At 39.5% G+C, this 16,027-nt stretch overlaps 1 pseudogene; it reads left to right on the top strand.

Annotated features, from left to right (window-relative positions):
* The first annotated feature begins 1,317 nt into the window (after positions 1-1,317).
* On the top strand, positions 1,318-1,436 carry LOC111745156 (annotated as a pseudogene).
* The last annotated feature ends 14,591 nt before the right edge of the window (positions 1,437-16,027 follow it).

Here is a 16,027-nt window from a genome sequence, read left to right as displayed (position 1 = left end):
ATGAGAATGATAATTGTACTTATCACCTAGGGTCACTGTGACGCACAAGTCAGGATATATAGGAAAGCGTGTGGTAGACCAGAGGTGAGCCGCCCAGATCCCCCTTCAAGGAGTGCACATGGCCTCCAGCCACCAGCTCCCTCAGGGTCTGCTTCAGCTGCAGAAAGCAGCCTCCCTGAGATCACACCGTTCTTGCAGTTCCTGTGACAATCTATATCTGGTGACTGAGGACCAGCAATTCTAGTGCAAATTAGGACACCCTGAATGCAAATACTCACTCCAGGGCTTCACCCCCGAATGCAAATACTCACTCCAGGGCTTCGTACCAGTTTGGCTGAGGCCTTTTCAACCTCTTCCTCTGGTCCTGCTTCCTTCCCTTCCTGGGTGTGGGTCCCTCACCTTGAGGTACAAGAGGTGTTGAGGTTGTCCTGGGGGGCAACCTGCGGCGGGGAGGGGAGGGCCCACAAGAGCTTTGCCCTGATTATAGTTTAGTGCTGATATATTTCTATCTCAGGGGTTCTCAGTGGGGTGGCTCTACCCCTAGAGGCTTTGGAACTGGGTAAGGAGCTATTGATTGTTACAATGATTACGGGGCTCTGCTGACATTTGGGGAGAGGGGTGCAGGAATGCTAGACCCCTACAACACTCCAGAAGGTCCCTCTTGATAATGAATTGTTCCATGTCCCACACAACTTTCATAAAAGAGAAAAAAAAAGTTTCTAAGATAATCTGAGCCTAGATCTAAACTCTGAATTTTACAAATTATTTTGTTGTTTTAAGTACCCTGAATTTCATAGAAATTTGATTACCCTATGAATCGAGAGAAAGGTGTACCTTATTGGGAACTTCTCTACGGGTTTTTTATCATCTCCAAAAATCAAGACAGTTTCAGGAATGTCACTCATGATTAACGAGTCACTTCTATAATATACCTTTATTGGTCTACATTTATAATTGTCTCATTCGTAGTGATATACATAAAAAGACTTATTTATCTCTCATTTATAAGGTTTTATATATGATTATTGATAATATTCTGTTGAATACTTCTTAATCCAAACTTATTAAGAGCAAATATCTGACTTATTCATTATGTCTTCTAATGTAGCTGTGCACATATTAAAATATAAGCTGTTTTATTATAAATTATCTTCATGTTGTTTCTCCTTTACATTACACTTAGAGTTTTATTTTGGGGGGGTTAATATTGTGTGTAAGTGAGGTCTATTGTCTGAGTTTAATTTCGGAAAGGGGCTGTTACAAAATATATAAAAGGGAATGCTGGGTTTGATAGAATTGATTCTAAAACTAGGATCTGTCTATAGCCATGCTACCTTGAACAAGCCTGATCCCATCTGATCTCGGAAGCTAAGCAGGGTCGGGCCTGGTTAGTACTTGGATGGGAGACCACCTAGGAAGACCAGGTGCTGTTGGCGTGAAAAAAGAGATTGTAAGCTGACAAGGTCCTTGCAATCTGTGAGGTCAACCAAGGGTTGCCTCACCTAAAAAAAAAAATAATAAATAAAAATAAAAAATAAAACTGGGATCTAAGGCCCACCTGCAGCAGAAACATCTGTGACATTCATGAAAAATCTAGGTTCCTAGATTCCAATCCAGATTCACCAGAATGTTCTCTGGGGGCTAGAACCAAGGAATCTGTATTTTTTTTTCAAAGCTCCTAGGAGATTCTGATGCTCATCCGGGCTTCGTGGCCACAGCTATGGAGAAGGGGGGAGGGGTTGCATCAAGCCATCACCTAGCCTGGAGGTGCTCACAGTCTAAAAGGGGAAAGGAAAATAGTAACTATAATGTCAGACACATAATTGTCAAATGAAAGCAACACCAACAAAGTGCTATGGGAATTTAAGAGAGGGAGAAGCTGGCCTGGGGGAGGTATCTTGAAGAGGATGCCTGGAGTGGGGATCTGAAAAACGTGGGAACAGGAGCCTCATCTCTAGAGAGAATTACTACAGAAAACTTTACATTATCTCCCTTAGAAGTCACGGCTACCCTCTGGGGGAAATACCATCTTCCTAGGTCTTTCAGAAAAAGATACTGAGGCCTAGAGAAGTCATTTACAGCTTCAAACTCAGGTCCTGCAGCCTCAGGAACAGGCTGAACAATCCAGTTAACACTTGAGACCTGCATGTAAAGGTGGGTATAGGAGAGGGCCCAGGGGAGTTCAAGAAGTATGATTCCTATCCAAAGCTGCATTTCTATCTTGCTATTCGCCTTGTCATCAACATTCGGGACAACAACAGGAAACCAACATTATGAGGGATTCTGAGCATAGTAGCATTCACATATGGCTGGAATGACTAGGATGAAAACACACGTTCAGAAGTCACAGGGCTAATGAGCCACGAATTATAGAAAAGTAACTTAACTGAAGCAACAGCAAAATGGAGGCGGCTTGGAATGAGGAGCTCTCTCGTTGCTTTTACTGATCTAGCAATAGCATAGAGCAGCTTCTGCTTAATCAATTCCTACCTAATCAGAGAGTCATCTTAACAGGGTCTCCCAGAGCAGCAAATTAGCCTAATAGTGAGTGACTGCAGCAATCAGGAGGGTAGTGGTGGGGAAGGTGGGGATGGAACCAGGCTTTGGAGGAAAAGCAATTGGCTAGGTCTAAGGGGTTAAGTGGTGTTTAACTAGCTGTTAAATTGCAAAGTGCTAAATTTCCCCATTTTAATACAGAAATTGTCAACAGTGAATAGAAATGAAGATGAAAGGCATCAGATTCTGTTTTTATTCTGTGTCCTGGATGTGCATCCAGGTAGATACAAAATCTTTTTTTTTATAACTATAAAGGGAAAGATCAAGTCTCTTCATAAGCCATCTGTTGTGTGACAAGTGGATCTCAAACTCACTCAGAATCTAGCATGCATCAGAATTACCTGGGGGGCTTGTTAAAACAGATGGCTGGGACCACCTGCAGAGTTTCCAACTCAGTAGAACCTGGGTGCGGCCCTCAAATTTACATTTCAAACGGTTCGCAGGGTGTGCTGATTCTGCTGACCTGAGGACCATGCTTTGAGAATCATTTGCTCGGAATGTCTCAAGAGCCATTTGAAAAGGCAGGGTCGTGGGGGGAGATGAAGGAGCAACTGAGAGGGTGGACAGGAAGTGGGGCAATCTCAGCAAGCAATGAAGGATCCCCCTAATAACACAGGGACGTTTCCATGTATTCTTTAACTAATAACTTGCCATATATCATTTAAGGATAAAGAGTCTATAACTAAAAGCAATCATGTAATGGCTGCCACACGTCTGTGGAGAATGGGAACAAAATGACAAGGAAAACGGGAGGCCTGCACTTTTCACGGATGTGAAATGAGATTGGCTAATCAAAGGAGAAGTCAGAATACTGTATCTGTCACAAGGGACAAGAGGACCCAGGTCAGAGACAGCTGAGTGCAGAACCCTAAGGAAAATCCACAGGTTCTACATTGCTCCTTCCCTCTGTCAACCTATGTTCTCACTGTGACTGATAACCTGGGGTCCATAGTTTGAAGAGGACCAGGCTTCTGCAATGAATGGAATCTTGCTCTGCCCATCCACATTCAGCACCCATTGGTAACAAGTCAAAATCAAACTTCAGGTTTCTTTTTGACCAGCCTTATGCTGACCTGGCAGAGAAGATACAGGTAAGGCAGGATGAATTATTTCATGTGTTACTGTGGGTAATGAGAATTTCTTCTGCTAAGCAGGAACAAGACTAATACTAATGTATTAAGCCCCATTCCACACTCCTCGACTTCCAGGTGGGTTGCCAGGAGACCAGATACTTCTGGAAGATTTCCAATCAGTCAAAGCACTGTTTTGTGGCCCAGCTCTGCCCTTTCTCTCTTCCCCTCTATCTTTTTCCCTTCCTTCGGGAATTACGTGTGGGTCAACAGCAAGCAAGTGCCTCAAATCTTCAAGGCAGAGACCTTTGTTTGGCCTTGGAAACATGTGATGCAGAAATAGGTGCTGTGGTCCGGAGTAAACACTCAAGAGAAGAAAATACCAAAAACTCAGAAGAATCCCTCCACATGGAATTCTCATTTACATTTCATGTAGTCAGCAGTTCTCCGATTTTTCCAGTCCCTTCAAAGGTTAGGCTCTCATATCATGTGTTGTGAGTAGGCCAGACTAAAAAGGTTTTTTTTTCTTATGATTTCAGGCTGGATAATATTTCATAACCACATGATTGCAGGGCTGAGCCTGGCAGTGCTGTATTTAAGAGCTGATCGCATATCCATCATTCAGCCCACATTTCAAAGCCTGATAAAACACTGCCCTCATAGATTTAAGAGAAGCTGAAGATCAAACATTTCCTTCTCCTAACAAGACTGAGGGTTGGTTCCTAACGCAATGCCGGGGGATCCGCCTGTGAACCATAAAACTGCATTTCTAACAGAAGATGGCTTGCAAAACAGTATCACACGGTCCAGTCAGTAAATAAGACATTAGGTCTCCACATCATAGTTAGATTATTTCTCCTAAAACATTACTTCCCACATGTCTTAACCCCTGATGAAAAGTCTCCCTTAGCTCCCTATGAAATCCAAACTCCTTAGTGGTTTTTCAGGGGCCTCCGCAAATGGGTGCTGCCCGTTCTTTCCAATCATCTCCCACAGCTGCCTGTGCAAGCTGCTCGCATTGCCCCTGGAAACCCTGTGCAGAGCTTGCGTTCTCCCTCTTGCTTAGCTGACCCCTCCCCCAAATGCCTCCTTCCTTCTTCCTAGTTAGTCAAACTCCTACATGAGGCATTTAAAACCCAGTTTAAAACACATGTCCTCGACAAAGACGCGCTGTCCAGGAAACTTCCCGCCCTGGACGCTCTCTCTCTGCAGGACTGCCATGACAGTGATCTCTGGCACTGTACATGGACCACCCTGCATTGTGGCTTCTTTCTCTCCATATCCCCCACTCTACCCCAGTTGGACCGTGAAGTTCTTGGATTCAGCGTCTCATACTGGTTTCTCCAGTTTCTCACCTGTTTCCCCCATACGGTGGATGCTCACGAAAGGTTTGATGGCATCATTCTTCAGTAATCGTCACACTAAGAATGTGGTCCTCCCTTGACTTATTGTTTACAAGCTACATCTGTCTTTAAGCCATCTTATGTCTCTTCCTTGCTGTCCAATCATTGTCCTCTCTTTCAGCCCGAGCATGTAACAGGACTGCCAATTCACTCTGTCCCTAGGGCTGTCGAATAGCTTAATGAGTGTTTAACAGAAGAATCATAAGAGGCAATTGCTAGGTCAGAAAATCACCCTGCATCCCACAGGGCCACGTGTAGTCTACAGACAGGAAACAGGCAACGGGAGAAAGAGTTTAACGTAAAAAAAAGGGAGCAACAGCTCCTCTCCACCTAGGTCGGCAATCCCTCTAAGGAACAGAAAAGAAAGCATCTGGATAGAACGTGGGCAAATATTGCTGAGATCGGAAAACTGTGTTTGTAATAAAAGCACAAAGGGTTTGTAAAAGGCAGATTTTGCTCCCCACCCCCAAATCACCAAAAGCTCAACAAGAAAACTAGCAGTTTTTACTCTGCACATCTGTTTTCAGTTACCTGTGCCTGAACCACAAACTTAAGAAATGGAGAGACTTCAAGCTGACTCAACGGTTTAAGGATTGTCAGGGTGGAGTGTGCAAGCCTTGAGCAGCTGCTGTACAATATTCACGGTCTTGGTAGGTGTTGGTGATGAAATTTTGGTAGACTAGAAATTGTGCTATTGACTTGATGGCTGAAAAAGTAAAAGCTGCCAATGGGTATCATTAGTTGATAAACACAATCACCCATGTTAATCAATCACTAATTAACAGATTAACTTACCAATTAATAGTAACATGTTACCAATCAATTCCCAAAGTATTTAGCCCTTTTTTCCATTACTCCTTAAACCTCTCCAGCTTAGATTTTATTTTACTTTATCGAAAAAAAGTCTTTGACTCCTGGAATATTGCTTACATTAAATTCTTAAGCCTGGTCCTATTCGCAATATTGTCTCTCTAGACTCATAAAAATATTCTCAAGAATAAAATCCTCTTCCTTTCAGTGAACTAGAGTTCACTATGGACAGTGTACTGTCCATAGATAGATGCTGCAAAAGTGGGAACAAAGGTCATTTACACTTTTTCCTTCTGTAAAACACTTCCACATCTGGTGTCGAGTTACTAGAATAGGTACTGATATCACTGAGCTACTCTTTGAAACAGCGCAATCAATACTGCAAATCCCTCCATACCAAAATCCAAACCCTCTCTTATCAGGCCTTACTCCACCTACTCAAGCCTGATATAGTGCCCAAGCATTATCTTCCCCCTTTATTGCTATAAAAATGGTTGAAGATAAAAATGTAATTTCAAAAATCCACTTTAGTAACAATTGCTACTTTAAAATTTTTAAGAAACCATTGCCATAAATTATTAAAATATGCATTTATTTCATAATTATTATCATCTGAGTACCTAACTTTGTTGCAGTTTCAACAGTTGGGTTTCTAATTAAGAATACAATTATTTTGTAGGAAACGAATATTTACTATACTTTTAAAGACACATCATGCTAGCAATTGTTTCAGTATTGATCTTCTACTTGAATTGCTTTATCTGGAAACATAAAGATTAATACTGAAATTTCAGTAGAATAGGTATTGAAAGGTATATCCAGGGGCTCATGCCCAGAGACTGGCATGAAATTTTACAGAACTCAATAAATATTTATTGGTAGAAAAATGAACCATGTTCTATTTTGCTTGTCTCGAAGAAGGGCAACCGAGTTCTGAGACAAAGGTCATCAATTTCTCTAACCAGTCTCCATGTTCTAGCAAGAGAAACTAATCTCTGCAGGTAGGAAATAATTTAAGGGGAAGCTTAGAAACTTACACAAAAATACACTTCTATAAAAGTATTCTTATGATATTTCCTTCTCTTAAAAAAAAAGCTACAAGGGACTTTTCAAAAAGAATTATAAAAGTTTCTGAACAAATATAGAATACCATTAGTTAACTTGCAAATTAATAATCTGGAGGCTGCCATATTTTTCATTCATAAAAGCAGAATCCTATCGTGTATTTCATGACTTCTCTAACTACAAAAGTAGGTGGTCCGTTCACTAATTATCCATCTGGCTTCTCCTCTCACTTGGAGAATCCTCCATTTCTATGATTTTAACCACCATCTATTTCAATTATTGCTAATTCCCTTACAAATATTTCATTTTCATCCTCCATAAAAGTCAAAAAGGTAAAAAGCCAGGCACAATCCCTTTCCTCCTAACCTTCTAAAATTCCAAACATCATACCTCCTCTGTGTTTTACCTGTCAACATCCCAGGCTGGCCTTCAGATCTGCCATATGCTCCCAGTGCCTCATCATGCCACATCAAAACCACTTCAACAACGCCAGCTGGAACTCTTTAAACTAAACTACCTATATCTAAATGCCAGACTCATCCTCAAACTCTTAAACATACACTGCCACACACCCCACAAGCCTATTACTATAAACTGCTAAGTTTAGCATTCAAGACACACACATACCATCAGCAACTGCCCCTCACCAACCCTCTTCTGTCTTCTTTCTCTAATCCCTCCAAGTAGAAAATTCCATTGAAAAACAGTAGACATTGTAATTCCCATATTTTTATCAGAATCACTTTACATGGTTTTAGACAGAACACTGATTTAGAATACCAACAAGTCTCATAATATATAAAGTTTACTGTGGATTTAAATAAGGTTTAAACTTCCCTTCCACTGCTAGAAAGAAAATGAGAGAAAGTTATAAGCAAGTAAATAGCAGTTTCAAATTTCCAGGAAGCTTTTAGAGTAATATATACATTTGAAATTCCAAGGAAAAAAAATTGACTGCATTCCTTTAATAGAGGAAATACTAGTAAACTACACTCCATTACATTATCCCACAAAATACAGTTTGCAAGTTAGCAATATCATTTCCTCTTATAAACACATCTGCTGCTAGATTCATCAAAACAGGTACTTTATCTCCTATTGCTGATTTTGGAAATTACCAGCATCAAAAGAAATTTGATATGAATTACCTAGAGGTTGATGCCTTATACAAGGGCTGACAATGGTTTTCCAGTTTTAATTAAGCAAAGTAACTCCCATTTCACTAAAAGAAAAAAAAAATTGAGTTAGACAGCTATTTCCCAAAAAGGTCCAGGACATTGTCTCTTTGCTAGACTGAGAGGTACAGAGAAATTAAAACTAAAATCCTTTAATAGAATTTACAATATTGAAATGTCAATTTTTCTGGAAAAAAAAAGTGTCAGGCTTCATATGAACAAGAATATAAATGTTCATTTGGTATAAATCATCTCCCAAAATACCTCCAAAGATGACAGACATCTATACCTAGTAACACTAGGAGATGGAACTCACTTTAGTGAAATTCATTCGCCAACAACATCAAAGAACTGCACAAGGAGAACGAATGAAGGTCCCTCAGGGCTGCCGGCAGGCTACCAGGATTTCTCTGAGTTTTCCCTTCACTTTGTTCTAGAGGTTTCCAACTACCATCCCTCAGGACATCCATGTTCTATGACCAGGTTCACGTTGCCTCACCATGAAAATCTAAACAATAAAGTGAGTCCTCTTCTCAAGTCATGTGTATGTGTGTGTGTGGGTGTGTGTGTGTGTGTGAGAGAGAGAGAGAGAGAGAGAGAGAGAGAGAGAGAGAGAGAGAGAGAGAGAGAGAGAAATGCTATTATATAGCATTTATTCTTTTGTAAACTTCCCATTAATTTCTCTAAAACCTTAGCACCTACCACCACATGATCTAACAAGAAATTAAGGCAATACATAGTCAAAAACTACATGTGTGTTTAAACTAAATTCTAGAAAGATGATTCTTTAAACAATTTTAAATGGTTAAATTTTAAGGTATGAATACCTGCACTACTTACCTAGTTAAGAGGACCTTTTTCATATGACAGAAGTAGTGATATTCCAATTGCGTGGCACTCCAAGAAATGTGCACCTTGAAGCTCCCCCAGCAGCTTTACCTCTGAGCAAGATTGAGCACCACTTTCTAGTCTCTAGTCGAATCCCACTTACAACCCACTCTGCAGAAGGTGAGGAAAAGTTGGGGAGTTTGGGTTACATGAGGCCTCTGGCCCCTGGTGAGTCACATGACAAAATGTCTATCAATGAGTTCCATAAACCCTCCTGCTGCAGGAATGTGGCTGGGACCATGGCAGCCAAGAGTTAGTCAATGGAGCATGCCTGATGCCATCAGGTGCTACCTGTGGCATCGAGCTCCTACCTGTCCCTCTTCTGAGTTGTGATGCATAAACAGCAGCCTGCCTATGATAAAGCAACTGGAAAGAAACGGGTTCAAAATGTGGGAAGCCATGGGTTAAAACAACTTGCCAAGCTATGGGAGATATTCTAGCTGGATGTTGGAGCTTTAATGCTCTAATGGGGTAATGACTCTCACTCCTTTCTCATAAACATGCTAAGTAGATTTTTACTTTCTCAAGAAGCTAAATCCTTCTGTGGCTTTATGACTTATTTCCATAACCAAGAGCCTCTTAAGCTATTAACAGCCTAGTGTCACAGACCTAAAGACTTGGCCTGTTTGTCAGTAGGAGGGCATGCCCCCATCATAAATTTCTGCAAAATAAACCCTGGTTAAATAGATTACGGGGGGGGGGGGGGGGCAGGAAACACAAAACCCCATGTGTGGCTGGCATAGAACCTATACAGAACTTAAAGAAATCAATAAAATGGTAGAGTATAATATTGGGGCAGGGGGAGGGGGAAGGAAGAGATTCCAGCGTGGTCATCTCTGGGAACCCTCTGACAAATATCAAGGCTGCCAATTTTATCATGGAGGTAATTCAGCCATTTTGTCTCCCACGCAAAATGCCTGAGCCTCAGGGCTAACTCTGGGTGAGTCTGATAGTGGTTCCACCCCAATTAATAAAGTAAAGGAGCCAGCTAACCAATTTGGCACAAGGAAAAGAACACTTCTTTTTGGCCATTGCAGCTGTTAACTGACAGACTCATTTGCTGCTCTACAAGATTTCTCCATAGCACTAGTAAATCACATTATCTTTTCCCATTGTCTTTTACCTCAATAGATTCCAGTTCCACCTTGCAATAAAATTTAGCATATTTCTATTTAATATTAGTTCTCTCAATCTGAAAGCAATCTCTTTTATTTAATCCAAAGATGTCCCTAAATGCTATCAAAATGACAACCAACATCGGCTTAAGAATTCTTCAAGGAATTCCTAAGGACAGAAAGAATTTCTTTCTCCTTCCTCCACCTTGACTTTTTTTAGTGCTTCTCTTTACTTCGCCCAGAAATATTTAACTTGATTTAAACCAATGCAAAGTACTCGTTTGTTTGTGAAGCTGAACAAGTTGGTTTTTATTCAAACTATTGAAAAAATATATATAAAACTTTGGTAAGCATAAAAAGCCACAGAATGGAAAAATCTCTAAGATCCCTTAAAGTTCCAAAATCCTTCAACCTATTATATCTTTTAAAAAGAATCTATCCAACTAGATGACATTCCGGAAAAGCCAAAACTATGGAGACAACAAAAAGATCAGTGGTTGGGGGCAAGGAGGGATGAACAGGGGGAGCACAGATGACTTTCAGGGGAGTGAAACTATTTTGTATGATGCTATCATGGTGGATACATGTCATTAAATATTTGTTAAAACCCATGGACTGTACAACATCAAGAGTGAACTCTCATGTAAACTATGGACTTTGGATGTGTCCCTGTAGACTCATGAATTGTAACAAATGTACCACTCAGGCTCCAGATGTCAATAGTGGGAGATTGTGGGAAGGGCAGGGAGAATAAGGGAACTCTACATTTTCTGCTCAATTTTGCTATGAACTTAAAACTGCTCTAAAAAAATAAAATCTATTTTTTAAAAACAGAATTTATAGTAGTAGATGTCTTAGTTCTCCAACTGAACAAAAAAAATGGGTAAAAGAATTGAGGAAGAGGTTAAATATCCTGCAGCCAGAAAAGGAAACGTGTAGGAAAAAGCCGCTGTGCTGTAGGGCCTGCTTGTGACATCACGGCATACTTGGCAGAGGGGATGCATGTTTCTGTTTGGTCTAGAGATGAGCGAGAAAGGAACCAGCAACACTAGTCATCAGATACCAGCATTCTCTTTGAAGAACCATTTTTGACTCTGTTGAGATTCTGCACAGAAAAGCCAGACCAATCCATTCAACATACGCACACAAGTGTACGTCATTTTGAATTTTATATCCAAATATTTCGCCTCATTTTTTTGTAAAGTATGCAGATATAATATCTATTTTCAATTTAGGAAATCTGGGGACTTGTTAGCTGACTCAGGAGTTGACAAACAAAACAAAGTAGCCATCAGTTATATTCCCTCAACTGGTTTGCCAAAAATCACATTATAAAAGCAAAATCTGGGTAATTAGATGTAAGAAATTAGCTTTCAAATATAACAAATTCTAATTAAATTTTAAAATGTAATGAGAAACACAATTACATCCTGCTATTATTCAGTTGGTTGCACAGAGTGGAATATAAGGAGGGACGCATGGAGACCTGATTCAACGTATCTGAGAGGACATCTTTGCGGGCATCCAACAAGGTTTCCAATGTTGAAGAGATAAGTTGTCAAAACACACACACAAAACCAACTTTTCATCGAGTATCTTCTTACTAGAATTGTCCTATAGAAACATAGACACCATGAAAGTAATGTTATTTGGGTTAATTTAAAATATTTTTAAGTGAGAAGAGACATAACGACTTACTAAAATTCCCTCTACCTCACCTTCAAAAGTTAAAATTTTAACACCTATTTGTTTGCTTTTTCAAAACTGCAAGCACAGGCTTTCAAAGGTGATCTGTATTGCCTAGGAGAGTTGACTAATGTGTATGTCATTCAAACTTAAGGTGATCCAGTGACCTGTACTTGGCCAACTGATTGTACCCCAGGACACACAGAAGTGCAGGCTGCCCCCCATGATGACATCAGCTCTTTTGGGTTGCCTCCCTAGAGCACTGGGCTCCATGCTGGGGGCCCTGTACCCCTAGAACACATGAAGAGTTTGCAAGAGGTCTGCAGCCATGGATTGTTTTATGGAAATTTCGTCCCAGATCCTCTGCCTCCACATGTACACATTCCCAAAGAGCATCTGCCTGTGGTTGTCACCCTGCTGCTTTGTTCATTATTTCTCTCTTCACAATCTTCCTTCTCTCACTTGACAAAAGGTAGACTTACCTCTCACCCATTCTGATTCTGACCAACAGAATTGCTCCCAAGGTGGGAAAACATCCTGGTACCAAAGAAAGGGCAGATTCAAAATACCGCGCGGGTCAGGAGAACTTCCTTTAGTTAACTCCCTGTATCATCTCAGCAAGAATTTATTTTCACCATACACAGATGAACTAACTTAAAACAAGAAAGCCTCATCAAGAGATCAAGAAACACATTTGAAATAAGATTGTTTTACTTTGCATGTTTTATTAATAATTTATCAAACTTAATGTTTTGATGAATTATTGTTAATAATTATTATAATGAGAAACTCAATCCAGAAATTTATTTAAGTCCTAGCCCCTTAGGATCATATTTTTACTACAAAATATCATAGGATAATTGGGTTTGTTTGTTTGTTTTTTTTAATGTGTTACATTTGGATAAAATTCTGCATGAGGAAATTGAATGAAAGTCTGAGCTCAAGGAAAAAAAGAAACAATGTAAAATTTCCAACTATTAAAAAAGACCTTGCTCGCCTACTTGTTAAGTGGTAATGGGGCACATTCAATCACAATAGTGTTTAAATTCCATTCAGTACATTTTAAACAGTGAAATAAATTTTTCATTTTAAAAGTCAATATTTATATTATGCCAGAAATTACATCCTTTGTATCTTTCTAATTTTATAATAGAAAACTTTTTATGTCAACCTAAAAAGTGTACAAAGGGATACAGAGCTGTAAAAATCTTCTGGAGGTAGAAGTTGGGGGTAAAATGTTGCAGAACTCTCATGAGCATCACGAGATGGCCAGGCTCGACCCTTCCTTCTGTCCACCCAGGATCAGTGATGGAATTATATTCTGCCTCCTTTGGGTTCTTTGAGGCTAAGTTAGATAGTTTAAATTAAGAACCCACATTAATAGTGATTTCCTGTGCAAATCTTTAAAGAGCTGTCCTAGTTAAAGCCTGTCTAAAATCTTGTGAACACAAAAAAATGTTAACCAAATATTTCCTCCTGAACTATTTTCTTGACTCGGGGTGGAGGGTGGGAGTGCTGTTTCAGATCTGTTCACATCATGACATACCGAGTTGTCAGTCACACAATTCTTGATTATACATATTTAACAAGGTATTTTTAAAATCCACCAAAAAACCTGGCAATATTTTCCACCACCAATCCTTTTACTAGGGCTATTTATATAATAAAAAAAAATAATAATAATTATGTTCTGTCCTTCCTGTCTTCAAAGATTCCAGGAGGAAAAAAAAAAGATAAACAGTAAGAAACTGGGAAGAATGGTAAGGAAGGAGAAAACGCATCAGCAGAAACTGGCACTAAAGTCATTCATTCAGCAGTTACTGCTAACCCACCATCAGGCTAACCAGAGTCCTGCATACTAAAAAGTGAGGGTGCAAACATTTTCCCCCTGAAGTAAAGGGCAAAGAAATGGCTTAGCTCCAACCTCCCCAAGCCACACACTAATCAAGGGGCTAAAAATGGATTAAAACCAGAAGAGAGAAGCTCAATGAAGAAACTCGCCCCCTTCCACTTAAGAAGGAAAATGAAAGTGCTCATTAAATATATCTGCATTTAGACATGTCTAAAGATTAGGCAGTTTTGTGACGAACATTCCCTTCGGATGGCAATTCCAGATACTTCTCATGAAATTCTAAAAAAGAACACAAAGCACATTGAGGAGGTATTTTGGGTGTGAGGGTGTGGGAAAGCCTTAGTATTTCAGCACTATTAGCAGTTACAAGTGTTTTCAAACAAGAATGAAGTCCCACAGCATTCTGCACATGTATCACAAAGTTCACTGAAAGGGGAACCGTGAGGCAATATCCTTTGGCCCTGTGCACAACGGGCTCCCTCTTCTAGACGAACTTAGAAGTGGGTGACGCATTCTAATCTGGATAGTGCAGATAATATGATACCAGAACCACATAATAATTACCCAGGCGGCAGACTTCAGTATTCTATCACAGGGTGTTTATACAGTGTTTCAAGCTGTATCCTAAATATAACTGTAGAAGTGACACGTGATTTTACAAGTGCTGTTTAAGAACAGGACAGGCAAATGAAATACATCTCAGACTGAGCCAGAAAAAACAAGAGCTCTACCCCCACTAAGAGTCAGCAAGCCAAGTAACAACCACCACTAGCCTCAATTGTTCCCTCTGAAAAATAGGTATTCTAGTGTTTGCCTCCTGTCTCCCCAGATAATTTGCGATATTGTTCAGAAAATGTTGGAGATCTTCAGAGACCTCAGGTACTGAGTCAATGCCAATGTTTTCTAAAATTATATATTACATAAATTTCTTTACAAACCTTCTTTATCAACAAGTATCTTCAGTCTTAATTCTTTCTCTCTAGAAGATCAGAAGAGAAAAATGAAGCTAACTTTAAGATGAAAGATGACCCGCGTTGAATGACCTCCCTTCTGCCCCTCACTAACCAGTTCAAGGCACCCATCTTCTTCCAAGATCAAAAGAAACTCAAGGCCTAGAAGGAGTTTTAGAATAACTCAATGACTCTGGAAGTGCAAGAGTGAGAAGCTGATTCTCTACAATTACAATGACGTGAACACTGGAAACCACACACACACGCACACACACACACACTCACTCACCCAAACTCAACTCACACAGCAATTTACCAGACTTAGCTTCAGAGAAAAAAACTTTCTAGAATAAAGAGAAACATTAGATAAGTAGATCCTATTGATATTTACTTTTTTAACTTTATAATTTCCATTCGTGATAATTAAGCATATCTATTTAAAATGTATTTGTTTAAATTGGATCTCCATAAAATTAATGCCATTTCTATCTCCACATTAATCTAGAGTCTCTACTCAAAGAATCTAAAAATGGTATTTTTAGCACACAATGGGAAGTGGAAAATATTAAGATTTCTGTTTCACTCTCAAATACAAGAGGTAAAGTCCTCCTCCCCCATCTTGGCTCTTTGAGAGCATCAAAAGTATATTTTAATTGTTTCTGAGTCCACATCTGGAGTTTAAAAATCCACTTTAAAAGGCAAATGAATTAAAATATAAACATATGGCTTTCTTCTCTATAGTGATTCCTACAGGGAGAAAAAAGTCTGAATACAAACAAACTATTGTTTTAAAGAGGATTTTTTTTTTATTTCTATTTTTTAATTAAAAACATACATGAATGCTAACTAAGCTTCTATTTTCTCCTGGAGAAAATAATAAAAGCAAAAATTCCCATCTTAATCTAATTAAATCTAGATCAAAGTGCAGCTTAGGTAATACTAAGGCTATAAGGGTGTAGTGCTCAGTTTCGGAGGAGTACGGTCCCAAGCCTGTGCTTGGGTTAGAGCGGGGCTTGGCAGACTTAGAAAGGGCTGGAGAGTAAATATTTTCAGCTCTGCAGGCCATATAGGCTGTCGCAACTACTCCACTCTCATGGCCTGAGAGCAACCACAGACATTGCATAAACAAATGAGGGTAGCTGTGTTCTGATACAATTTTATTTATGAACACTGGAATTTGAATTTCATATAATTTTCATGAGTTTCAAAATATTATTCTTTCAATCTTTTTCAACCATTTAAAATGTAAAAACTACAAGAAAAAGAAACCAAAAAAACAAAAATGTGAAAACTATTCTTAGCTCACAGGCCATATAAAATCAGGTGGCAGGCTGGATTTGGCCTGTGGACAGCGGTCTGCCATCCTCTAGGTTAGAGCCATAGAAGATTCGTATGAACTGCAAGCTCATCTAAGCCAACGTCCTCATTTCTTAGAGGAAATTGAGACCCAGAGAGGT

The sequence above is a fragment of the Pteropus vampyrus genome, unplaced genomic scaffold (genome assembly GCF_000151845.1).
Source record: "Pteropus vampyrus isolate Shadow unplaced genomic scaffold, Pvam_2.0 Scaffold146, whole genome shotgun sequence".
NCBI lineage: Eukaryota > Metazoa > Chordata > Mammalia > Chiroptera > Pteropodidae > Pteropus > Pteropus vampyrus.
The sequence above is the reverse complement of the archived record's forward strand: the minus strand, read 5'-3'. Positions and strand labels throughout refer to the sequence as shown.